The sequence below is a fragment of the Arachis hypogaea genome, chromosome 11, assembly GCF_003086295.3.
Source record: "Arachis hypogaea cultivar Tifrunner chromosome 11, arahy.Tifrunner.gnm2.J5K5, whole genome shotgun sequence".
NCBI classification, from domain to species: domain Eukaryota; kingdom Viridiplantae; phylum Streptophyta; class Magnoliopsida; order Fabales; family Fabaceae; genus Arachis; species Arachis hypogaea.
Window position 1 is genome coordinate 74,464,097 of NC_092046.1, and position 26,757 is coordinate 74,490,853.

General features: G+C 39.8%; 1 long non-coding RNA gene across 1 annotated transcript; it reads left to right on the forward strand.

Annotated features, from left to right (window-relative positions):
* Positions 1–19,037: 19,037 nt before the first annotated feature.
* On the forward strand, positions 19,038–19,915 carry LOC112723937 (uncharacterized). Its single transcript, XR_003163236.2, has 3 exons — positions 19,038–19,127; positions 19,372–19,613; positions 19,841–19,915. It is a non-coding gene; the product is annotated as an uncharacterized lncRNA (long non-coding RNA).
* The last annotated feature ends 6,842 nt before the right edge of the window (positions 19,916–26,757 follow it).

Here is a 26,757-nt window from a genome sequence, read left to right on the forward strand (position 1 = left end):
TCAAGCTGCTAAAATCCATTAGAGATGGCAGACAATTCTAGAAAACAGGCTTATGGACAAGTAGAGGACATATTAGTAAAGGTTGAAAGCCTTTACATCCCTGCTGATTTCATAGTCCTAGATACTGGGAAGGATGAGGATGAATTCATCATCCTTGGAAGGCCCTTCCTAGCCACAGCAAGAGCTGTGATTGGATGTTGACAGAGGTGAATTAGTCCTTCAATTGAATGGGGACTCCCTTGTGTTTACAACTCAAGGTTATCCTTCTGTAAACATGAAAAAGAGGCACAGTAAGCCTCCCCCTCTGCAGAGTCAACCAGAGCCCCCACAGTTAAACTATAAGTTTGGTGTTGGGAGGCCACAACCAAACTCTAAGTTTGGTGTTGAACTCCCATATCAAACTCTAAGTTTGGTGTTGGGGAGTCTCAACAATGCTCTGAACATCTGTGAGGCTCCATGAGAGCCCACTGTCAAGCTATTGACATTAAAGAAGCGCTTGTTGGGAGGCAACCCAATTTTTATTTATCTAATTCTATTTTATTTTTATTGTTATTTCATGTTTTATTAGGTCATGATCATGTGGAGTCACAAAATAAATATAAAAATTGAAAATAGAATCAAAACAGCAGAAGAAAAATCACACCCTGGAGGAAGATCTCATTGGCGTTTAAACACCAGTAAGGAGCATCTGTCTGGCGTTCAACGCCAGAACAGAGCATGTTCTGGCGTTGAACGCCAGAAACAAGCAGCATCCTGGCGTCCAAATGCCAGAAATGCGCAGTGAAGAAGAGCTGGCGCTGAACGCCAGAAACAAGCATCTGGCTAGCGTTCAACGCCAGAAATATGCTGCATCTGGGCGTTGAACGCCCAGAACAAGCATCAGTTCGGCGTTTAAACGCCAGAATTGCATGCAAAGGCATTTTACATGCCTAATTGGTGCAGGGATGAAATTCCTTGACACCTCAGGATCTGTGGACCCCACAGGATCATCTCAGCATCTGTGGACCCCACAGGATCCCCACCTACCACCACTAACTCTCTTCCTCTTCTCAATGTTCATCCTCTCTTCCCAATAACACTCTTCCCCAAAACCCTTCACCAATCACCTCAATCTCTCTTCCCTATCACCACTTCACCACTCACATCCATCCACTCTTCCCCATAAACCTACCTCATAAACTCCACCTACCTTCAAAATTCAAAATCAATTTTCCACCCAAAACCCACCCTTATGGCCGAACCTTACCCCCCCTCCCTTCCCTATATATAGCCCTCCATTCTTCCTCATTTTCACACAACACAACCCTCTCTTCTTCCCCTTCTTGGCCGAAACACATATCTCTCTCCCTCTCCTCCATTTCTTCTTCTTCATCTATTCTTTTTTCTCTTGCTCGAGGGCGAGAAAAATTCTAAGTTTGGTGTGGTAAAAGCATAAGCTTTTTATTTTTCCATTACCATTGATGGCACCCAAGACCGGAGAATCCTCTAGAAAAGGGAAAGGGAAGACAAAAGCTTCCACCTCCGAGTCATGGGAGATGGAAAGGTTCATCTCTAAAGCCCATCAAGACCACTTCTATGATGTTGTGGCCAAGAAGAAGGTGATCCCCGAGGTCCCTTTCAAGCTCAAAAGAAATGAGTATCCAGAGATCCGACATGAAATCCAAAGAAGAGGTTGGGAAGTTCTAACAAACCCCATCCAACAAGTCGGCATTCTAATGGTTCAAGAGTTCTATGCCAATGCATGGATCACTAGGAACCATGATCAAAGTAAGAACCCAAACCCAAAGAATTATCTCACCATGGTTCGGGGGAAATACTTAGATTTTAGTCCGGAAAATGTAAGATTGGCGTTCAACTTGCCAATGATGGAAGAGAGCGCACGCCCCTACACAAGGAGAGTCAACTTTGATCAAAGGTTGGACCAAGTCCTCATGGACATATGTGTGGAAGGAGCTCAATGGAAGATTGACTCAAAAGGCAAATCGGTTCAACTGAGAAGACTCGACCTTAAGCCTGTAGCTAGAGGATGGTTAGAGTTCATTCAACGCTCAATCATTCCCACTAGCAACCAGTCTGAAGTTACTATAGACCGGGCCATCATGATCCATAGCATCATGATTGGAGAAGAGGTGGAGGTTCATGAGATTATACCTTAAAAACTCTACAAGGTGGCTGACAAGTCCTCCACTATGGCAAGGTTAGCTTTTCCTCACCTCATTTGCCATCTATGCAATTCGGCTGGGATTGACATAGAAGGAGACATTCCCATTGAGGAAGAAAAGCCCATCACTAAGAAAAAGATGGAGCAAGCAAGAGAGCCCATGCATGGATCTCAAGAGACGCATGAAGCTCATCACCATGAGATCCCGGAGATGCCTCAAATGCATCTTCCTCCACAAAACTATTGGAGTAAATCAACACCTCCCTAGGGGAATTAAGTTCCAACATGGGACAATTAAGGGTGGAACATCAAGAGCACTCCATCATCCTTCATGAAATTAGAGAAGATCAAAAAGCAATGAGGGAGGAGCAACAAAAGCAAGGAAGAGACATAGAAGAGCTCAAGGACACCATTGGTTCCTCAAGAAGGAAACGCCACCATCACTAAGGTGGACTCATTCCTTGTTCTTACATTCTCTGTTTTTCGTTTTCTATGTTAAGTGCTTATCCATGTTTGTGTCTTATTACATGATCATTAGTAGTTAGTAACTATGTCTTAAAGTTATGAATGTCCTATGAATCCATCACCTCTCTTAAATGAAAAATGTTTTAATTCAAAGAACAAGAAGTACATGAGTTTCGAATTTATCCTTGAACTTAGTTTAATTATATTGATGTGGTGACAATGCTTCTTGTTTTCTGAATGAATGCCTGAACAGTGCATATGTCTTTTGAAGTTGTTGTTTTTAGAATGTTAAATATGTTGGCTCTTGAAAGAATGATGACAAGGAAACATGTTATTTGATAATCTGAAAAATCATAAAAATGATTCTTAAAGCAAGAAAAAGCAGCAAAGAACAAAGCTTGCAGAAAAAAAAATGGCGAAAAAAAAATAGAAAGAAAAAGAAAAAGCAAGCAGAAAAAGCCAAAAGCTCTTAAAACCAAGAGGCAAGAGCAAAAAGCTAGTAGCCCTTAAAACCAAAAGGCAAGGGTAAATAAAAAGGATCCCAAGGCTTTGAGCATCAGTGGATAGGAGGGCCTACAGGAATAAAATCCTGGCCTAAGCGGCTAAACCAAGCTGTCCCTAACCATGTGCTTGTGGCGTGAAGGTGTCAAGTGAAAACTTGAGACTGAGCGGTTAAAGTCAAGGTCCAAAGCAAAAGAAGAGTCTGCTTAAGAACCCTGGACACCTCTAATTGGGGACTTTAGCAAAGCTGAGTCACAATCTGAAAAGGTTCACCCAATTATGTGTCTGTGGCATTTATGTATCCGGTGGTAATACTGGAAAACAAAGTGCTTAGGGCCACGGCCAAGACTCATAAAGTAGCTGTGTTCAAGAATCAACATACTGAACTAGGAGAATCAATAACACTATTTGAACTTTGAGTTCCTATAGATGCCAATCATTCTGAACCTCAATGGATAAAGTGAGATGCCAAAACTATTCAAGAGGAAAAAAGCTACAAGTCCCGCTCATCTGATTGGAGCTATGTTTCATTGATAGTTTGGAATTTATAGTATATTCTCTTCTTTTTATCCTATTTGATTTTCAATTGCTTGGGGACAAGCAACAATTTAAGTTTGGTGTTGTGATGAGCGGATAATTTATACGCTTTTTGGCATTGTTTTTAGTATGTTTTTAGTAGAATCTAGTTACTTTTAGGGATGTTTTTATTAGTTTTTATGTTAAATTCACATTTCTGGACTTTACTATGAGTTTGTGTATTTTTCTGTGATTTCAGGTATTTTCTGGCTGAAATTGAGGGACTTGAGCAAAAATCAGATTCAGAGGTTGAAGAAGGACTGCTGATGCTGTTGGATTCTGACCTCCCTGCACTCAATGTAAAATTTCTGGAGCTACAGAACTCAAAATGGCGCGCTTCCAATTGCGTTGGAAAGTAGACATCCAGGGCTTTCCAGCAATATATAATAGTCCATACTTTGGCCGAGTTTAAATAACGTAAAAGGGCGTTGAACACCAGTTCTACGCTGCTGTCTAGAGTTAAATGCCAGAAACACGTCACAAACCAGAGTGAACGCCAGAAACACGTTACAACCTGGCGTTAAACTCTAGAAAGAGCCTCTGCACGTGTAACATTCAAGCTCAGCCCAAGCACACACCAAGTGGGCCCCGGAAGTGGATTTATGCATCAATTACTTACTTCTGTAAACCCTAGTAGCTAGTTTATTATAAATAGAACTTTTTACTATTGTATTAGACATCCTGGATTGTATTTTTGATCCTGTGATCACGTTTTGGGTGCTGGCCATTCAGCCATGCCTGAACCTTTCACTTATGTATTTTCACTACTAGAAAATTAGTTATTACAGACAGATATTTCCGACGGATTTTATCCCACGGAAATACAGACGGAATTTCAGAGGGATTTTTTTGTTGGAAAACAAAAAAAATGAATTAGCATAAATTACAAACGGAAAATAGAATCCGTCGATAATTCCGTCGGTAAAATTAATTTTTTTTCGTGAGAAATAGTTACAGACGAAAAATTCGTCTGTAATTAAATAGAAAAAATGTTGCGTTTCATTAAATTATTACAGACGGATTTTCCCTCTGTAATTTAAAATTTTCCGTCGGAAATATTGAGTTAACCCTAATTTTATCACCACACTATCGAGCTCCATTCACACTCCTGACCTATGAACTCATTTTCTCATTTTCACCCTCATCCCTCTTCAAAGTTGTCGTCGAGTACTCTTCTCCTCCGGTAGAAGGTGCTGTCGCCGCCGGCGGGGATAGACCGTGGGTGCCGTCATCTGGGGAAGCTCTACTCGGCCCTCTTCGCATCGTTCCTCCTCTCCTCGCCATTGCACGAAGTTCTGAGTTGAGCTCGTGGCATCGCCGTCGCGAAGGGTTCCTCCCCTCCTCGCCGTGCGTCGTTTCTGATTCACTGCTCCTGCCCCTTCTCTTCTCTGATTTTAGGTAACTCTGTGTCAAACTCTCATCGCGCGCTCACCTGTCTCACACTCTCCGAGCTCACTTTATCAATCTTACTCTCACAACTTTTGCAAACCCTAGGAACAACATTATCAATCTTACTCTCACAATATTTGCAACCATCTACTCAGTTTAGTTGAGGTGAGATTCATTCATCGTGGCTTCCACTTTTATCTTAAGATCTCCAATTTATAAATTTAACTATTTTGTTCTGATTTAACGCATTGATTTTTATCTGTTTCTTAATTGAAAATATTGAAATAAAAGGATGGCCGTGTTTGCTGGTTTGACATGCGGTGCAAAGATGTGGCGAGACTGGTTATGGATGTTATTGTGGAACCCGTCACTTCCTTGTGTTTCAAGACTGGTGAGACCATTTTCTTCTTTTAAATGTCATTTGTTCTTAATATTTGTTTTAGTATCTGTTTCACAAGGGATTCTAGTCATAAACTCTTTCTTTCAAGCTGAAAAGTGATTAACTAATCTTTTACTGATTGCAAATAGTTGTGCTTGGTGGTGCATCTTTACACTAATAACATGTTAATACCTTGACTCAAAAAGATTAATGATACAGGAACTTAGTGGCAGCTTGAAAGATAAATCATGCGGTTTCATATACAGGAACTGTATATTATGTTCTGTCCTGCTGAAGGCAACAAAAGAATGGAAGCCGCTTGAGAATTATAATTATAACAAAGAGGAGATAAACAAGGTAAACAGTATGACTTGTATTCAGTTATATTGCTATGCATTTTCTTGATCTTATTGAGTGTTTCTGCTGCTCTCTTGGCATGTGAAAATGAATTGTGGTGTATTTGTAGACACTACTTCACACTCTCTTCTACTTGTAGCTCAGAAATGTTAAGTGTAGTGTTTGTTTGAGATGCCATGTTTGTCTCTTGGTTTTCTTGCATGAGATTTTGAAATGGATTTTAATCATTGTTGTGAACACTAATTTGGTTCTGTGGTTTCTTGATCTACATAAATGATGAGCGGATATTTTATACGCTTTTTGGGGATAATTTCATATAGTTTTGAGTATGTTTTAGTTAGTTTTTAGTCTATTTCTAGTAGTTTTTAGGAAAAATTCATATTTCTGGACTTTACTATGAGTTGTATGTTTTTCTGTAATTTCAGGTATTTTTCTGGCTGAAATTGAAGGAGCTGAGCAAAAATCTGATTCAGGCTGAAAAAGGACTGCTGATGCTGTTGGATTCTGACCTCCCTGCACTCAAAGTGGATTTTCTGGAGCTACAGAACTCGAAATGGCGTGCTTCCAATTGCGTTGGAAAGTAGACATCCAGGGCTTTCCAGCAATATATAATAGTCCATACTTTGCACAAGAATAGACGACGTAAACTGGCGTTCAACGCCAGTCCTCTGCCCAATTCTGGCGTCCAGCGCCAGAAAAGGATCAAAAACTGGAGTTGAACGCCCAAACTGGCACAAAATTGGCGTTCAACTCCACAAATGGCCTCTGCACGAGGATTACTTAAAGTCTCAGCCCCAGCACACACCAAGTGGGCCCCAGCACACCAAGTGGGCCCTAGAAGTGGATCTCTGCATCATCCATCATAGTCCACTCATATTTTGTAACCCTAGGCTACTAGTTTAGTATTTAAACAACTTTTAGAGACTTATTTTGTATCTCATGACATTTCAGATCTAAACTTTGTATTCTCTGACGGCATGAGTCTCTAAACCCCATTGTTGGGGGTGAGGAGCTCTGCTGTGTCTCAATGAATTAATGCAAGTATTTCTGTTTTCATTCAAACACGCTTGTTCCTATCTAAGATGTTCATTCGCGCTTAACTGTGATGATGGTGATGAGCTGTGACACTCATCACCTTCCTCAACCCATGAACGTGTGTCTGACAACCACCTCCGTTCTATATCCGATTGAATGAGTATCTCTTAGATTCTTCAATCAAAATCTCCGTGGTATAAGCTAGAACTGATGGCGGCATTCATGAGAATCCGGAAAGTCTAAGCCTTGTCTGTGGCATTCCGAGTAGGATTCAAGGATTGAATGACTGTGACGAGCTTCAAACTCCTGAAGGCTGGGCGTTAGTGACAGACGCAAAAGGATAGTAAATCCTATTCCAAGCGGATCGAGAACCAACCGGTGATTAGCCGTGCTGTGACAGAGCGCGTGAGCGTAGTTTTCACTGGAAGGATGGAAGGTAGCCATTGACAACGGTGATCCACCAACACACAGCTTGCCATAGGAGGACGTGCGTGCGTGAATCAGAAGACAGAGGAAAGCAGAGATTCAGAGGACAAAGCATCTCCAAAACTCCAACATATTCTCCATTACTGCACAACAAGTAACTTTTAATTTATGCTCTACTGGTTATTCACAATTCAATTGATAAACATAATTGACTTCCTGACTAAGATTTACAAGATAACCATAGATTGCTTCAAACCAACAATCTCTGTGGGATTCGACCCTTACTCACGTAAGGTATTACTTGGACGACCCAGTGCACTTGCTGGTTAGTGGTACGCGTTGTGAAAAGTGTGATTCACAATTCGTGCTACCAAGTTTTTGGCGCCGTTGCCGGGGATTGTTCGTGTTTGAACAACTGACGGATTATTTTGTTGCTTAGATTAGGAAAAATCTTCTCTTTTTTTTTTTGGTTTAGAGTCTTTTATTATTTATCCCTTGTTAAAACACTTTAAATTTATAGCTCAGTTAATTAGAACGTGGTGTTTATGTTCATGGTAATTGGCTATCATATTTTTAAAAAACCTTTTTCCAAAAATAATTTTTCTATTAAATCCTGTGCCAAACTTTAATAAGGTCCCATAACTCATTTGGCTAGAACATTAATTTGATTGGGTTAGAATCTTTTATACTCTTTTCAAAACCTTCTTTTTCAAAAATATTTTTTCTATTAAATCTTGTGCCAAACTTTAAGTTTGGTGTTTTCTTGTTGATTCCCCTTTGATTTTCGAAAATTTTGGTTTGGTTTTCTAAAAATTTTAAGTTTGGTGTTCTTCCTTCATGTTCTTGTGTTCTTGTGAGTCTTCAAAGTGTTCTTGAGTTTTCCTTGTGTCTTGATCTTAAAATTTTTAAGTTTTGTGTTCCTTGGTGTTTTCCCTCCAAATTTTTCGAAAACAAGGAGCATTAGATCTAAAAATTTTAAATCTTGTACTATCTTATTGTTTTTCTCTCTCCTCACTAAATTCAAAAATATCTTTTCAAAATATCTCTTCTAACTTCCTAACTTCTTATCTTTTCAAATTTGTTTCAACTAACTAACTAACTTTTTGTTTGTTTCTTAACTTTTTCAAAACTACCTAACTAACTCTCTCTCTCTAATTTTCGAAAATATCTTCCCTCTTTTTCAAAAAAAAAATTTCGTTTTTTTTAACTAATTATTTTTAATTTTTTTTACAAAAAAAAAAAATAATTTTCAAAATTCAAATTCTTTTTAGTTATTTTATTTTATTTAAGTATTTACTTCTTATAAAATAAAATAAATAAAAAGATAAATCAGTCCAAGTTATATCCATAGAAATCCATCATGGACATAAGTGGAAATGAACAGTCCAGGAGGACTCTGGGGTCATATTCTAACCCCTCTACTGCTTCATATGGGAGTAGCATATGCATACCCTCCATTGGAGTTAGTAGCTTTGAGTTGAATCCTCAGCTCATTATCATGGTGCAGCAAAGTTGCCAGTATTCCGGTCTTCCACAGGAAGAACCTACAGAGTTTCTGGCACAGTTTCTACAGATTGCTGACACAGTACATGATAAGGAAATAGATCAGGATGTCTACAGACTATTACTGTTTCCATTTGCTGTAAAAGATCAAGCTAAGAGGTGGTTAAATAACCAACCTAAGGCCAGCATAAGAACATGGAAACAGCTGACAGAAAAATTCCTGAATCAATATTTCCCTCCAAAAAGGATGACACAGCTAAGGCTGGACATCCAAGGCTTTAAACAAGGAGATAATGAATCTCTTTATGATGCCTGGGAGAGATACAGAGAGATGCTACGAAAATGCCCCTCTGAAATATTTTCAGAGTGGGTTCAGTTAGACATCTTCTACTATGGGCTTGCAGAAGGAGCTCAGATGTCTTTAGATTACTCAGCTGGTGGATCTATCCATATGAGAAAGACAATCGAAGAGGCTCAAGAGCTCATTGATACAGTTGCCAGGAATCAGCATCTGTATCTAAGCAGCAACCCTTCCATGAATGAAGAGGTTAAAACAGTAACTGCTGAATTCAGTACTGTAAAACAAGCTGCTGAATTCAATCAGCAATTAGATTTTCTAACAAAGCAGCTAGCTGAATTCAAAGACAGGTTACAGGAGACAAGGATAGCTAATATACATATGGAAGAACAGTTTAAGCAAACAAAGCAGCAGCTATCAAAGCAAATAGCAGAAGAATGCCAAGCAGTTCAATTAAGAAGTGGGAAAACATTAAATACCCCACCTCAAGGCATCAAAAATTCAAGAAATAAGCAACCCACCAAAGATTCCCCTGAGGACAGTAAGAGCCCAGGAAAAAATAATTCTGGCACTAAAACGCCAGAAAATGGGTGGAAGGCTGGCGCTGAACGCCCAGACCATGCCCAAAACTGGCGTTCAGCGCCAGAAACAAGGCAGGATTGGCGTTCAATGCCAGAAATGGGCAAGAATCTGGCGTTGAACGCCCAACCGGGGCACATTTCTGGCGTTCAGGCGCCAGGAACAGACAGTGAGCTAGCGTCTAACGTCACTCCAGCTTCTGACTCTGGCATTCAATTGCCAGTGAGGGATCAGACACACACAAGTGCTGACAACAACCCCTCTAAAAAGGCTTCTTTAACCACTAAGGTTGAGGAATATAAAGCCAAGATACCTTATCCTCAAAAACTCTGGAAAGAGGAGCAGGATAAGCAATTTGCTCGCTTTGCAGATTATCTAAGGACTCTTGAAATAAAGATTCCATTTGCAGAGGCACTTGAGCAAATACCTTCTTATGCCAAGTTCATGAAAGAGATCTTGAGTCATAAAAAGGAGTGGAGAGAAACAGAAAGAGTTCTCCTCACTGAAGAATGCAGTGCAGTCATTCTGAAAAGCTTTCCTGAAAAGCTTAAAGACCCTGGGAGTTTTCTGATACCATGCATATTAGAAGGTGATTGCACCAAGACAGCTTTATGCGATCTTGGGGCAAGCATCAACCTAATACCTGCATCCACTATCAGGAAGCTTGGCTTAACTGAAGAAGTTAAACCAACCCGGATATGTCTCCAACTTGCTGATGGTTCCACTAAATACCCATCAGGCGTGATTGAGGACATGATTGTCAGAGTTGGGCCATTCGCCTTTCCCACTGACTTTGTTGTGCTGGAAATGGAGGAGCACAAGAGTGCTACTCTCATTCTAGGAAGACCCTTCCTAGCAACTGGACGATCCCTCATTGACGTCCAGCAGGGGGAAATAACCCTGAGAGTCAACGATGACGAGTTCAAATTGAACGCTGTCAAAGCCATGCAGCATCCAGACACATCAACAGACTGCATGAAAGTTGACCTTATTGACTCTTTGGTAGAAGAGATCAACATGGCTGAGAGTCTCGAATCAGAGTTGGAAAACATCTTTAAAGATGTTCAGCCTGATTTGGAGGATTCAGGGGACATGAAAGAGCCTCTGAACTTTCTTCTGAAAGAGGAAAAACCTCCTAAACCAGAGCTCAAGCCACTGCCACCATCCTTGAAATATGCATTTCTAGGAGAAGGTGACACTTTTCCAGTGATCATAAGCTCTGCTTTAAATTCACAGGAAGAGGAAGCACTTATTCAAGTGCTAAGGACACACAAGACAGCTCTTGGGTGGTCCATAGGTGATCTTAAGGGCATAAGCCCAGCTAGATGCATGCACAAAATCCTATTGGAGGATAATGCCAAACCAGTGGTTCAACCACAGAGGCGGCTAAATCCAGCCATGAAGGAAGTGGTGCAGAAAGAGGTCACCAAATTACTGGAGGCTGGGATTATTTATCCTATTTCTGACAGCCCCTGGGTGAGCCCTGTTCAAGTCGTCCCAAAAAAGGGAGGCATGACAGTGATTCATAATGAAAAAAATGAACTGGTTCCTACAAGAACAGTTACAGGGTGGCGCATGTGTATTGACTACAGAAGGCTCAATATAGCCACCAGAAAGGATCATTTTCCTTTACCATTCATAGACCAGATGCTAGAGAGACTAGCAGGTCATGATTATTACTGCTTTTTGGATGGCTACTCAGGCTATAACCAGATTGCAGTAGATCCCCAGGATCAAGAGAAAACAGCATTCACATGTCCATCCGGAGTGTTTGCTTATAGAAGGATGCCTTTTGGGCTATGCAATGCACCTGCAACCTTCCAGAGATGCATGCTCTCTATTTTCTCTGATATGGTGGAAAAATTTCTGGAAGTCTTCATGGATGACTTCTCAGTATATGGAGACTCATTCAGCTCCTGTCTTGATCACCTGAAACTTGTTCTGAAAAGATGCCAAGAAACCAACCTAGTTTTAAACTGGGAAAAGTGTCACTTCATGGTGACTGAAGGAATTGTTCTTGGGCATAAAATCTCAAACAAGGGAATAGAGGTAGATCAAGCAAAAATAGAGGTAATTGAAAAATTACCACCACCTGCCAATGTTAAGGCAATCAGAAGCTTTCTGGGGCATGCAGGATTCTATAGGAGGTTTATAAAGGATTTTTCAAAAATCGCAAAACCCCTAAGCAATCTGCTAGCTGCTGACACGCCATTTGTGTTTGACACAGCATGCCTACAGGCGTTTGAAACGCTGAAAGCTAAGCTGGTCACAGCACCAGTCATTTCTGCACCAGACTGGACATTGCCATTTGAGTTAATGTGTGATGCCAGTGATCATGCCATTGGTGCAGTACTGGGACAGAGGCATGACAAGCTTCTGCATGTCATTTATTATGCCAGTCGCGTTTTAAATGATGCCCAGAAAAATTACACAACCACAGAAAAGGAATTACTTGCAGTGGTTTACGCCATTGACAAGTTCAGATCCTACTTAGTAGGATCAAAGGTGATTGTGTACACTGACCATGCTGCTCTTAAGTATCTACTCACAAAGCAGGATTCAAAACCCAGGCTCATCAGATGGGTATTGCTTCTGCAAGAGTTTGATATAGAAATAAGAGACAGAAAAGGGACAGAGAACCAAGTAGCTGATCATCTGTCCCGGATAGAGCCAGTGGAAGGGACGTCCCTCCCCTTCCTTGAGATCTCTGAGACATTCCCTGATGAGCATCTATTTGCCATTCAGGAAGCACCATGGTTTGCCGATATTGCAAACTATAAAGCTGCAAGGTTCATACCCAAGGAGTACAATAGAATACAAAAAAAGAAACTAATTACTGATGCAAAGTACTACTTGTGGGATGAGCCCTATCTCTTTAAGAGATGTGCAGATGGAATTATCCGTAGGTGTGTCCCCAGAGAGGAAGCACAGAGAATCTTATGGCATTGCCATGGATCTCAATATGGAGGTCATTTCGGAGGTGAGCGAACAGCCACCAAGGTCCTCCAATGTGGCTTCTATTGGCCCACACTCTATAAAGATTCCCGAGAGTTTGTACGTAATTGTGACAGTTGCCAAAGAGCTGGTAATCTGCCTCATGGTTACGCCATGCCTCAACAAGGAATCTTGGAAATAGAGTTGTTTGATGTATGGGGAATTGACTTCATGGGACCTTTCCCACCATCATACTCAAACACTTATATTCTGGTGGCAGTTGACTATGTATCAAAATGGGTTGAGGCTATTGCCACACCCACCAATGATACTAAAACAGTGCTGAAGTTCCTCCAGAAATATATCTTTAGCAGGTTTGGTGTCCCTAGAGTGTTAATCAGTGATGGGGGCACTCACTTCTGCAATAAACAGCTTTACTCTGCCATGGTTCGGTATGGAATTCGCCACAAGGTGGCCACTCCATATCATCCACAAACCAATGGGCAGGCTGAAGTCTCTAATAGAGAATTAAAGAGAATCCTGGAACGGACAGTAAATACCCGTAGAAAGGATTGGGCAAGGAGCTTGGATGATGCTCTGTGGGCTTACAGAACAGCATTCAAGACCCCTATAGGGACCTCTCCATACCAACTCGTGTATGGTAAGGCATGCCACTTGCCCGTGGAACTGGAACATAAGGCCTACTGGGCAACCAGATTCCTAAACTTAGATGCCAAATTAGCAGGAGAAAAACGATTGCTCCAGCTAAATGAGCTAGAGGAATTCAGATTCACAGCTTTCGAAAATGCCAAGCTTTATAAAGAAAAATCAAAAAAATGGCATGACAGAAAGCTGTCATCTAGAATCTTTGAACCAGGACAGAAGGTCCTGTTGTTTAACTCTAGACTCAGGCTATTCCCCGGGAAACTGAAATCCCGGTGGAGGGGACCATACGTGATTACAAGTGTGTCACCATATGGTTATGTGGAGCTTCAAGATATTGATTCTGATAAGAAGTTCATTGTCAATGGACAGAGAATCAAGCATTATCTTGAAGGCAACACTGAGCAAGAATGCTCAAGGCTGAAGCTAGATTGAAAGCTCAGCAAAGTCCAGCTAAAGACAATAAAGAAGCGCTTGTTGGGAGACAACCCAGCCATGGGGCAACAATCCTCTAAGCATTTTTGCCCTATTTTTATTTTTATTTGTTTATATAAAGTTCACTGACACTAAGGTACAAAGTCATTTGTATAAGTTTACAGGGTTACAGAAGGAATCAGCACACAAAACAGAGTAAAAGAGCTCAATGGCAAGAAAACGCCAAAAGGGGCATTTTGGGCGTTCAGCGCCCAAAATGGGCATCCACTGGGTGCTGAACGCCAGTAATGGCAGCATTTGGGCGTTCAACGCCAGAAATGGCCACCCACTGGGCGTTGAACGCCAGGAATGGCAGCAACTGGGCGCTGAACGCCCAGGAGATCAGCATTTGGGCGCTGAACGCCCAAAACAGGCAGTGTTTGGGCGTTCAAACGCCAGGAGGACAGGAAGGAGCCAAATCCAAGCAATCCCACACGTATTTCCATTTCAAATTTTATGCATCAATGCATGATGTTTACATGAACATATCAAGAACCCTGATTTCAAAAAACCTTAATTTCTAAAAATCCATCTTTCCAAATTCAACCCAACTCCTTTCAAAATCTTTTCTGAAAAATCTATCTTTTTCAAAATCTATCTTTTTCACTCAAAAATCTTTTCAACTAATCCATATCTTCTCCAATATCTTTTTCATATTATCTTTTTCAAAATCCAGAATTATCTTTTTCAAAAATCTATCCTATCTTTTCAAAATTAAACTATATCTTCTATCTTATCTTTTTCAACTCAATCTTTTTATCTTATCTCCTCCAATTTTTCGAAAATTCACCCCTCCCCCCCTTTAAATTGGGTTCGGCCCCCCCTCCTTCATCAACAAGTGCTACTCAATCTCCTTCTATCCCTCTCCTTTCTTTTCTTTTGCTTGAGGACAAGCAAACCTCTAAGTTTGGTGTGTTTTTCCGAAATCACTAAGATCATGGCTCCCAAAGGGAAACAATACACTCCTAGAGACAAGAAAGAGAGCGTTCCAAAACCACTTTGGAATCAAGAGAAGTTCTTATCTAAAGAACATTCAGACCATTATCTTAAAGTAATGGGTCTGAGATCAGTGATCCCGGAAGTTAGATTCGATCTGAAAGAAGATGAATATCCGGAGATCCAGGAGCAAATTCGAATCAGGAACTGGGAAGTCCTAGCTAATCCTGAAACGAAAGTAGGAAGGAACATGGTCCAGGAGTTCTATGCTAATATGTGGCAGACTGACAAGCAAAGACTATCTGGAATTGCCTGCTACGAATTTCGGACCATGGTCAGGGGAAAAATTGTTCATACCACCCCTGACAAGATCAGAGAGATACTAAAGCTACCTCAGCTAAAGGATGATCCAGACTCCTTCAACAGGAGGATGATGAGAGCAGACATTGGCCTGGATAAAATTGGAGAGGTCATCTGTATTCCTAGAGCCAGGTGGACCACCAACACAAAGGGCGTCCCAAATCAACTCAAGAGGGAGGATCTCAAACCAGTTGCCAGAGGATGGCTGGACTTCATTGGGCGTTCTCTGTTGCCCACCAGCAACCGTTCTGAAGTCACAGTTAAAAGAGCAGTGATGATTCATTGCATCATGATGGGAAAGGAAGTGGAGGTTCATCAGCTGATTTCAACAGAGCTCTATAAGATTGCTAACAAAAATTCAAGAGAGGCCAGGTTGGCTTATCCAAGTGTGATATCTCTGCTCTGCAAGGACGCTGGAGTCAAGATGGGAATAACTGAATATATCCTAATTGAAAAGTCAATCACCAAAGCATCAATGGAGAGACAACAAGCACAGGAGGATCATATCAAGAAGAGAGCACAGGAATTCCTCCCAGAGATTCCTCAAGCAGAATATTGGGAACATCTTGAGACGTCTGTCACCAAGATACAGGAAGCTATGGAGCAAATAATAAAACAACAGAAGGAACACAGTCAAATGCTGACCCATATACTTAAAGAACAAGAGGAGCAGGGACGTGACTTAAGGGAACTGAAGTGCCAAAAGTCTTCTGTGATACCAAGTCTCCCAAGGATCAGAGGAACTCCCATACCTCCAAAATAAAGGTTGTTAATTTCCAATTTCTGCCGTAACTCTGTGATAGTGTCCTTATAAAAAGTTTACCTTAGAAGTCATATAATAGTAATTAGTATCTATTTGATTTTATCTCCAATTAAGCTATAGTTTATTTTTCTCATCATCATTAAACATGAATAAAATAGTAGATCTTTTGAATAAGAAGCAATAAAATTTCGAGTTTAAATAAAACAAATTCTAATTGGTTAAATGTGGTGGCAATGCTTTCTGTCTTCTGAATGAATGCTTGAACAGTGCATATGTCTTTTGAATTTGTTGTTTAAGACTGTTAAATATGTTGGCTCTTGAAAGAATGATGAACATGAGACATGTTATTGAGAATCTGAAAAATAAAAAAAAAATGATTCTTGAAGCAAGAAAAAGCAGCAAAGAACAAAGCTTGCAGAAAAAAAAAAAAGAAGCAAAAGCAAGCAGAAAAAGCCAATAACCCTTAAAACCAAAAGGCAAGGGCAATTAAAAAGGATCCCAAGGCTTTGAGCATCAGTGGATAGGAGGGCCTAAAGGACTGAAGTCCTGGTCTAAGCGGCTAAACCAAGCTGTCCCTAAACATGTGCTTGTGGCGTGCAGGTGTCAAGTGAAAACTTGAGACTGAGCGGTTAAAGTCAAGGTCCAAGCGAAAAAAAAAAAAAAAGAGTGTGCTTAAGAACTCTGGACACCTCTAATTGGGGACTTTAGCAAAGCTGAGTCACAATCTGAAAAGGTTCACCCAGTTATGTGTCTGTGGCATTTATGTATCCGGTGGTAATACTGGAAAACAAAGTGCTTAGGGCCACGGCCAAGACTCATAAAGAAGCTGTGTTCAAGAATCATCACACTGAACTAAGAGAATCAATAACACTATCTGAATTCTGAGTTCCTATAGATGCCAATCACTCTAAGCTTCAATGGATAAAGTGAGATGCCAAAACTGTTCAGAAGCAAAAAGCTACTAGTCCCGCTCATCTAATTAGAATCTGAGCTTCATTCAAAAACTCTGAGATATTATTGCTTCTCAACCTATTAGTCTTCTATTTTATTTGTCTAGTTGCTTGAGGACAAGCAACAGTTTAAGTTTGGTGTTGTGATGAGCGGATATTTTATACGCTTTTTGGGGATAATTTCATATAGTTTTGAGTATGTTTTAGTTAGTTTTTAGTCTAATTCTAGTAGTTTTTAGGAAAAATTCATATTTCTGGACTTTACTATGAGTTGTGTGTTTTTCTGTAATTTCAGGTATTTTTCTGGCTGAAATTGAAGGAGCTGAGCAAAAATCTGATTCAGGCTGAAAAAGGACTGCTGATGTTGTTGGATTCTGACCTCCCTGCACTCAAAGTGGATTTTCTGGAGCTACAGAACTCAAAATGGCGTGCTTCCAATTGCGTTGGAAAGTAGACATCCAGGGCTTTCCAGAAATATATAATAGTCCATACTTTGCACAAGAATAGACGACGTAAACTGGCGTTCAACGCCAGTCCTCTGCCCAATTCTGGCGTCCAGCGCCAGAAAAGGATCAAAAACTGGAGTTGAACGCCCAAACTGGCACAAAAACTGGCGTTCAACTCCACAAATGGCCTCTGCATGAGAATTGCTTAAAGTCTCAGCCCCAGCACACACCAAGTGGGCCCCAGCACACCAAGTGGGCCCCAGAAGTGGATCTCTGCATCATCCATCATAGTCCACTCATATTTTGTAACCCTAGGCTACTAGTTTAGTATTTAAACAACTTTTAGAGACTTATTTTGTATCTCATGACATTTCAGATCTAAACTTTGTATTCTCTGACGGCATGAGTCTCTAAACCCCATTGTTGGGGGTGAGGAGCTCTGCTGTGTCTCAATGAATTAATGCAAGTATTTCTGTTTTCATTCAAACACGCTTGTTCCTATCTAAGATGTTCATTCGTGCTTAACTGTGATGATGGTGATGAGCTATGACACTCATCACCTTCCTCAACCCATGAACGTGTGTCTGACAACCACCTCCGTTCTATATCCGATTGAATGAGTGTCTCTTAGATTCTTCAATCAGAATCTTCGTGGTATAAGCTAGAACTGATGGCGGCATTCATGAGAATCCGGAAAGTCTAAGCCTTGTCTGTGGCATTCCGAGTAGGATTCAAGGATTGAATGACTGTGACGAGCTTCAAACTCCTGAAGGCTGGGCGTTAGTGACAGACGCAAAAGGATAGTAAATCCTATTCCAACCGGATCGAGAACCAACCGGTGATTAGCCGTGCTGTGACAGAGCGCGTGAGCGTAGTTTTCACTGGAAGGATGGAAGGTAGCCATTGACAATGGTGATCCACCAACACACAGCTTGCCATAGGAGGACGTGCGTGCGTGAATCAGAAGACAGAGGAAAGCAGAGATTCAGAGGACAAAGCATCTCCAAAACTCCAACATATTCTCCATTACTGCACAACAAGTAACTTTTAATTTATGCTCTACTGGTTATTCACAATTCAATTGATAAACATAATTGACTTCCTGACTAAGATTTACAAGATAACCATAGATTGCTTCAAACCAACAATCTCTGTGGGATTCGACCCTTACTCACGTAAGGTATTACTTGGACGACCCAGTGCACTTGCTGGTTAGTGGTACGCGTTGTGAAAAGTGTGATTCACAATTCGTGCTACCAATAAACTATTGAATCGTTAAATTGGATTGCAGCATTATACCTGAACTAATATTTGCTTGCACATTCTTCCATTCTGCTATAATACAAACTGATCCTGCTATCCTTGATTCCTTGTATGGAGGTGCACTTTCTTTCTTTCTTTCTTTCTTCCATTCCTGCTATTCTTTTTTTGGGGGGGGGGGAGATGGAATTGGAAGATAGTGTATTGAATATCAAATGCCATCCCCAGCACATCATCAAGTTCTGTGTGCAAAAAAACAAAAATAAAAATATGGGATTGGAACAATTTTTCTACCTGCCCCTGCCTAATCTGAAATGAATATTAAAAAGTGAATTTTATTTGGACTGCGGGTTTGGAGTTCTAGTGCTAAGAGTTTCATTCTATTTCAGAGATAAAACGGTGGCAGGTGCAGCCAATGAGTGGGTCAAGGAAATTAAGGTATTTGTAAGAGTAGGGTACTATTTAAACATTTTATTTTTGATCAAATCCAATTAGACTTTGACGTTGAGGCATTTGAATAGTTGCGTTTAAGGTTCAGTTAACTCATTGAGTTGGATGATTTGACTTTCAATTCTTCAACATTTTAACAGTGTCAAAGCATCTATTGAGAGGTACAAGAAAGCCAGTTCAGATTCTTCTAATGGTGGATCCACTTCTGAGATTAATGCTCAGGTTATTACTTATTAATTCATTATTAATCTCATCAGCATCATATATATATATATAGCTTTTTCACTAAATATATATATATATATATATATATATATATATATATATTTCAGCATTACCAGCAAGAATCTGCAAAACTGCGTGTGCAAATCAGTAACCTTCAGAACCACAACAGGCAAGTTCGATGAACCAATTATTACTAAATAATTGAATCACAGAAAAATTGAACAATTATTGCATGATGTAGGCAAATCTTGGGTGAGGCTTTGAGCAATATGGCTGTCAAGGATCTCAAAAACCTTTTGGGGCTTTATGAGCTTATTTCTGCTAAAGAAGCTGTGATCAATGGTGGTGCTGATTAGATTGTCCTAATAAACAATTGGCTTACTTCAAGTAGGGTTGGATCTTTGAATGATGACCATATTTCATTTCTTAACCGAATTTATGCTTTGTTTATCTGAAAATTAGAGCTGCTGTGAACTATGATAGGTTAGTTAATGTCTTAATGCAAATGCTTGTTCTCCTCCCCCCTCTCTCTTTTTATCTTTTAAAATGCGTGTTGCTTTTAACATCTTAGTTTTGAGGGAGGGGTAGCTTTATGTGTCATTTTTTTATTAGTTGTGTTCTGATTTTGGGGATTTTTTGGATGGTATTGTTTTTGTAGGGATCTCCTGGAATTGAAGATAGCGACAAGTCTGAGGCGCAATTGACTTCAGCTGCTGCTTCTGTGGAGGGTTAAATTCAGGATGCTTGTGACAATTCTTGTAGCATCTGTCTTGAAGCCTTCTGTGACAGTGATCCTTCCACCGTATGACCCTAATTTTTTTTATCATGTGTTCATTTCTTTGGATGACTTTTGTTTGACTCTTTTGATCATGCTGGTTTCTTTCACCCTTCCTGCAGGTGACAAGTTGCAAGCATGAGTTTCATTTTCAGTGCATTCTGGAATGGTATTGTTCTTTGGCTTTCTCTATTAACTGTTTAGTCCTGTATTATAGTGAGAATTATGGATATTCATTTGGCATTTCAGTCTTGTTGTACCATTTTTATGCTTTGGTGAATTCATCTTGTTGTACTATTTTTATGCTTTGAAGAAAGTTCTTACTGGCAGAGCTTCACATGAAGTCCTATTAAGAATTGCTCATGCGGTAGGTACCACCATATCCTTCTTTTTTGGTATCTGTCTCAAGAAGACTAATAGTGGTTTATTTGCTTAATATATCAATTTTGGTCCTGTTTTTTCAGAATATGATTGTGATATCAGTGTCCACTTCTTTAGGGAAAAATCAGTCACGGTTAGTCTTTATAATCTTCTTTCCAAAAGCTAAATTAACATTTGCTTTGGATTTGATTTCTTTAGGTTGAAAATGTTGTCTCAATTTTATTTAGTGGAACATGAATAATTGCCATACTTCATATTTGTTTTGTGAATTACACACAATTTTTGCAATTTGAAATCAACTATGCTTAACTAATGTAACGTAATTGTAATATTTCAGGCTCTTGACACCTTCAACACTGCAGTAGTTTCTCCTATATACTATGTCATGTTCACAACACTTACAATCCTAGCTAGTGTGATAATGTTCAAGGTATCATCAACTAATTTTGGCATTTAAGTTTTAGTTTCTGTGTATTTCAGTTGCATTATAATTACAAAACATATTCTTTTGGAGTCTGCCAGTTGAGAAATGAAGTTAATAAACTGGAGGAGAGGCTTGGAGTTACTGATGATCATCTCAAACAAAAGGTGCTGTATAGTCTGGTCCTGTTATTTCATGGAATTTGAAATCATGTTTAGTATATCTAAATGCATGTTTTTAAATCTACTGCCATGCAGAATCTGGAAATCAAGAAATTGACAGATGAAAAGAAATGTGCATTGGCTACACAATATGCGGCAGAAGCAACTCTTAGAAGGGTACATGCAAATCAAAAGGATGATGATATTCTCCCAATTGATAGCATCATTACTCCATTTGAAGCTGAGATTAAAATATACAAGAATGAGTTACAAATAATGTAACTCCCAGCAAGGATGCATTTGTCAAATAATTAATTAATTTAATGTAACTTCTTCTTCCTCTTTATATGATGCTATAAGAACAATACACAGAGTATATGTTTTGAATTATAGTTGATGTATCAACACATTTTATTGATGTATAGTTATTTATTATTATAGTTGATGTATCAATACACTTTGTTTATTTTTTGAATTATATTGGCTTCCTTGATTATAGTATTTTTCTTTTAGTTCGATAAGATAATAAATTTGTTTATTTTTTGAAATATTATAAATATTCGAATACAAATTAGATAAAAATATTTATTTATTAAATTTATATTTATTTTGTATGAAAAAAGGTGTATTTTGTAAAGAAAAAATCTAAAAAAAAAATTTACCTTACTGATGGACTTACAGACGGATTTTCTGTCTGTATTCAAAGTTTGGAAAATCTGTCTGTAATTACAGACGGAAAATCTGTCTGAAAATTCGTCTGTAATTACAGACGGAAAATCCGTCTGAAAATTCGTCTGTAATTACAGACGGAAAATCCGTCTGAAAATCCGTCTGTAATTACAGACGGAAAATTCGTCTGAAAGTGCGTCGCCTTTGGGAAATGGGTAGAAAATTTACAGAGGGAAAATCCGTCGGTAACTGGTAAAAATCTGTCTGTAATTTTCCGACGGAGAAAAAATTCGTTGGTAAATAATTTCCGACAGGGCTTTTACAGAGGGACAAAATCCGTCGGTAATTTCGTCGGTAACCAAAAATCCGTCTGTAATAAAGACTAAATCCGTCTGTAAATCTGTCTGTATTAATCCATTTTCTAGTTGTGTTTCAAACGGTAGAGTTTCTACACTCCATAGATTAAGGTGTGGAGCTGTGCTGTTCCACAAAGATTAATGCAAAGTACTACTGTTTTTCTATTAAATTCAACTTATTCCGTTTCTAAGATATTCATTCGCACTTCAACATGAATGTGATGAACGTGACAATCATCATCATTCTCCCACGAACGCGTGCCTGACAACCACTTCCGTTCCATATTAGATTGGATGATTATCTCTTGGATCTCTTAATCAGAATCTTCGTGGTGTAAGCTAGATTGATGGCAACATTCATGAGAGTCTGGAAAGTCTAAACCTTGTCTGTGGTATTCTGAGTAGGACTCTGGGATTGAATGACTGTGACAAACTTCAAACTCGCGAGTGCTGGGCGTAGTGACAGACGCAAAAGGAGGGTGAATCCTATTCCAGTATGATCGAGAACCTCAGATGATTAGCCGTGCTGTGACAGAGCATTTGGACCATTTTCACAAGAGGATAGGATGCAACCATTGACCACGGTGATGCCTCCAGACGATTAGCCATGCAGTGACAGCGCATCGGACCATTTTCCAGAGAGGATTAAAAGTAGCCAGTGACAATAGTGATGTCCTTACATAAAGCCAGCCATGGAAAGGAGTAGGACTGATTGGATGAAGACAGCAGGAAAGCAGAAGTTCAGAGGGACGAAAGCATCTCTATACCTTTATCTGAAATTCTCACCAATGATATACATAAGTATTTCTATCTTTATTTTCTGTTTATTTATTATTATTATTCGAAAACTCCATAACTATTTGATATCCGCCTGACTGAGATTTACAAGGTGACCATAGCTTGCTTCATACCAAAAATCTCCGTGGGATCGACCCTTACTCACGTAAGGTTTTATTACTTGGACGACCCAGTGCACTTGCTGGTTAGTTGTATCGAAGTTGTGAATGAAAAACGATTTATTAAGACGTGCGTACAGAGTTTTTGGCGCCGTTGCCTGAGATCACAATTTCGTGCACCAACTACCCGACCTCTTCTCAAAGAGCTCGGCCAAATCACCCGAAAAGCCCAATAAGGGCCCAAAGAAAGGAACATGACCCAAATCCAAAGGCAGCACAAGCCTATTGGGATAAAGGCGGTTCCCTTGAAGATAAGATGACTTCACTCAAAGATAAGATAAGATAAGATAACTATCTTATCTCCAGAAAGGTCATTCCTCACTATTATAAATACACTGGAGCACCCAGGTATAACTCATACTCTGATTCTACTAAAAACCTGCTTAATACCCTTGCTAACTTAAGCATCGGAGTCCCTTGCAGGTACCACCACCCTCCGGTGACGAAGGATCAGCATCACCAACAAGTCCAACAAGTTGGGCGCGGCAGCTCTGGCCACCACCCACAAGTCGGACACGTCAGCGCTGACCAGCACAGAAGATCTCGTCCGAGATCGACCTACAGTTTCAGGTAACCCTCGGAACAAGCACTGCTTCCCTTATCTGGGCCTGTTCTCGGTGTTCAGGGAGTAGTTTGAGCTCTTCTTTATGTGCCCTGAGATTGCTAACCTCATCATAGAATCTCACCCTTGGACTTTACTCGTTGACTTCAACTGGTATCATGGCTTCTATGCCATAAGCAAGTCGAAAATGTGTTTCTCTAGTAGCTGATTGAGGCGTCGTTCAATAGGCCCAGAACACTTGAGGGAGCTCCTCGACCCAAGCCCCCTTTGCATCTTGAAGCCTATTCTTCAGTCCGGCCAGTATGACTTTATTGGCTGCCTCGGCTTGCCCATTTGCTTGTGGGTGTTCAACCGAGGTGAACTGGTGCTTGATCTTCATACTGGCTACCAAGTTTCTGAATGTAGAGTCGGTGAACTGGGTTTCACTATCCGTGGTGATGGAATGGGGAATTTGATAAACCCCGTTTTAGGGTTTATCTTGTGATGAATTTAGAGTATTTTATCAACCTTTTCTCATATTTATTCAATGAAATAGCATGGTTTTGTGATTCTCCCTTGATTTGTGCTTAAATGTGAAAACATGCTTTTAGACCTTTAATTTGATGATTTTTATTCACCTTTGATTCCACTAGATGCCTTGATTTTCTTGTTAAGTGATTTCAGGTTGAAAAGGCTAGGAATGGATCAAAGGAGTGAAGAGGAAAGCATGCAAAGTGGAGAACACATGGAAAAAGCCAAAGATTTGGATGCAACCATCCACGTGCACACGCAATGTACGCGCACGCGTGGATCGCGAAAACTCAAGGGACGCGCACACGTGCTGTACGCATACGCATCCGTGCCAGCACGTGATTTTAAAGTGAAAACGTGCCCAGCGAATTCTGAGAGCTGCGGGGCCCAGTTTGCAACCAACTTTGGCGCCAAAATGCTTTAAAGGACCAAGGATTAAAGAGCAAGGGGGGATTCCATCACTTTACACATAGTTTTAGTTTAGAGAAGGCCTTAGTTAGTTTTAGAGAGAGAAGCTCTCACTTCTCTCTAGGATTAGGATTAGGTTTAGGTCAATAATTTTAGATCTAGGTTTTAATTCATGTTTTCATCTACTTCTACTTATCAATTCTTTGTTGTTACATCTTGTTCTTCTATTCCTTTGTTGTAATTTCTTCTATTTTGTTTCCATACTTTGTTGTAGATCTACTCTTGTTCATTCTATTTTCCTTCAATTCAATTTGAGGTAATTCATAATAATTGTGTTCCTTTTGATTGTGTTGTTAATTTGTTGCAATAATTGTTGTTAGATTTCATTCTTGTTGCCAATTTACTATGCTTTTCTTTTATGCCTTCCAAGTGTTTGTAAAAATGCTTGAGAAGATGTTAGAATAGAATTTTATGTTCTTAGCTTGGGAAGGTAACTTAGGAATTCTTGAGTTACTAATGTCCAAGTGATTAATAGTTTGTAACCATTGACTCTAGCTAATAATTGTGTTCCTTTTGATTGTGTTGTTAATTCGTTGCAATAAATGTTGTTAGATTTCATTCTTGTTGCCAATTTACTATGCTTTTCTTTTATGCCTTCCAAGTGTTTGTAAAAATGCTTGAGAAGATGTTAGAATAGAATTTTATGTTCTTGGCTTGGGAAGGTAACTTAGGAATTCTTGAGTTACTAATGTCCAAGTGATTGATAGTTTGTAACCATTGACTCTAGCTCTCATTAATTCCATTAGTGAATAGCTAGGACTTATGGGCTTGGATTGATGCAACTCATTTGTCTTTCTTTTACTTGTTAGAGGATGACTTAATGGGATTGATCCTTGCAATTATCATATTGTGGTTAGTGATAAGGATAGAGAGCCTTGATCACCAAACCTTGCCAAGACCTTTTTGTCATTTGATTTCCTTTATCATTTACTCTCCTAGTTTCTTGTCCATGATGAGCGGATAATTTATACGCTTTTTGACATTATTTTTAAGTAGTTTTTAGTATGATTTAGCTAGTTTTTACTATATTTTTATTAGTTTTTATTCAAAATTCACATTTCTGGACTTTACTATGAGTTTGTGTGTTTTTTTGTGATATCTAGTATTTTCTGGCTGAAATTGAGGGACCTGAGAAAAATATGATTCAGAGGATGAAAAACGACTCTAGATGCTGTTGGATTCTGACCTCCCTGCACTCAAAGTGGATTTTCTGGAGCTACAGAAGTTCAAATGGTGCGCTATCAATTTCGTTAGAAAGTAGACATCCAGCGCTTTTTAGCAATATATAATAGTCTATACTTTGCTTGAAGATAAATGACGCAAACTGGCGTTCAACGCCAGCTTCCTGCCCCATTCTGGAGTTAAACGCCAGAAACAGGTTACAACCTGGCGTTTAACTCCAAAAACAGCCTAGGTACGTGTAAAGCTCAAGTCTCAGCCCCAACACACACCAAGTGGGCCCTAGAAGTGGATTTCTGCACTATCTATCATAGTTTACTCATTTTCTGTAAACCTAGGTTACTAGTTTAGTATTTAAACAACTTTTAGAGATTTATTTTGGTACCTCATGACATTTTACGCGTTTCATATTGTATTTCTGACGGCATGAGTCTCTAAACCCCCATGATTGGGGGTGAGGAGCTCTGCTGTGTCTCGATGAATTAATGCAATTACTTCTATTTTCTATTCAAACACGCTTGTCTCTGCTCTAAGATATTCACTCGCACTTAACCATGATGAATGTGACGATCCGTGACACTCATTACCATTCTCAACCCATGAACGCGTGCCTGACAACCATTTCCATTCTACCTTAGATTGAGTGTGTATCTCTTTGATTCCTGATTCACGCGTTTGATTGCATCTCCTGACAACAGAGCATTCGAATCCGTGAGATCAGAGTCTTCGTGGTATAGGCTAGAATTATTGGCAGCCATTCCTGAGATCTGGAAAGTCTAAACCTTGTCTGTGGTATTCCGAGTAGGATCTGGGATGGGATGACTGTGACGAGCTTCAAACTCACGAGTGCTGGGCGCAGTGACAGACGCAAAAGGATCAATGGATCCTATTCCACATGAGTGAGAACCGACAGATGATTAGCCGTGCGGTGACAGCGCATTTGGACCATTTTCACTGAGAGGACGGATGGTAGCCATTGACAACGGTGATCCACCAACATACAGCTTGCCATGGAAGGAGTCTTGCGTGTGTGAAGAAGAAGACAGTAGGAAAGCGGAGATTTAGAAGACAGAGCATCTCCAAAACCCCAATCTGTTCTCCATTACTGCATAACAAGTATTATTTAATCTACGCTTTTTACTCTTCATAAATATAATCACCCTTATCATTGGTTTCCTGACTAAGAATT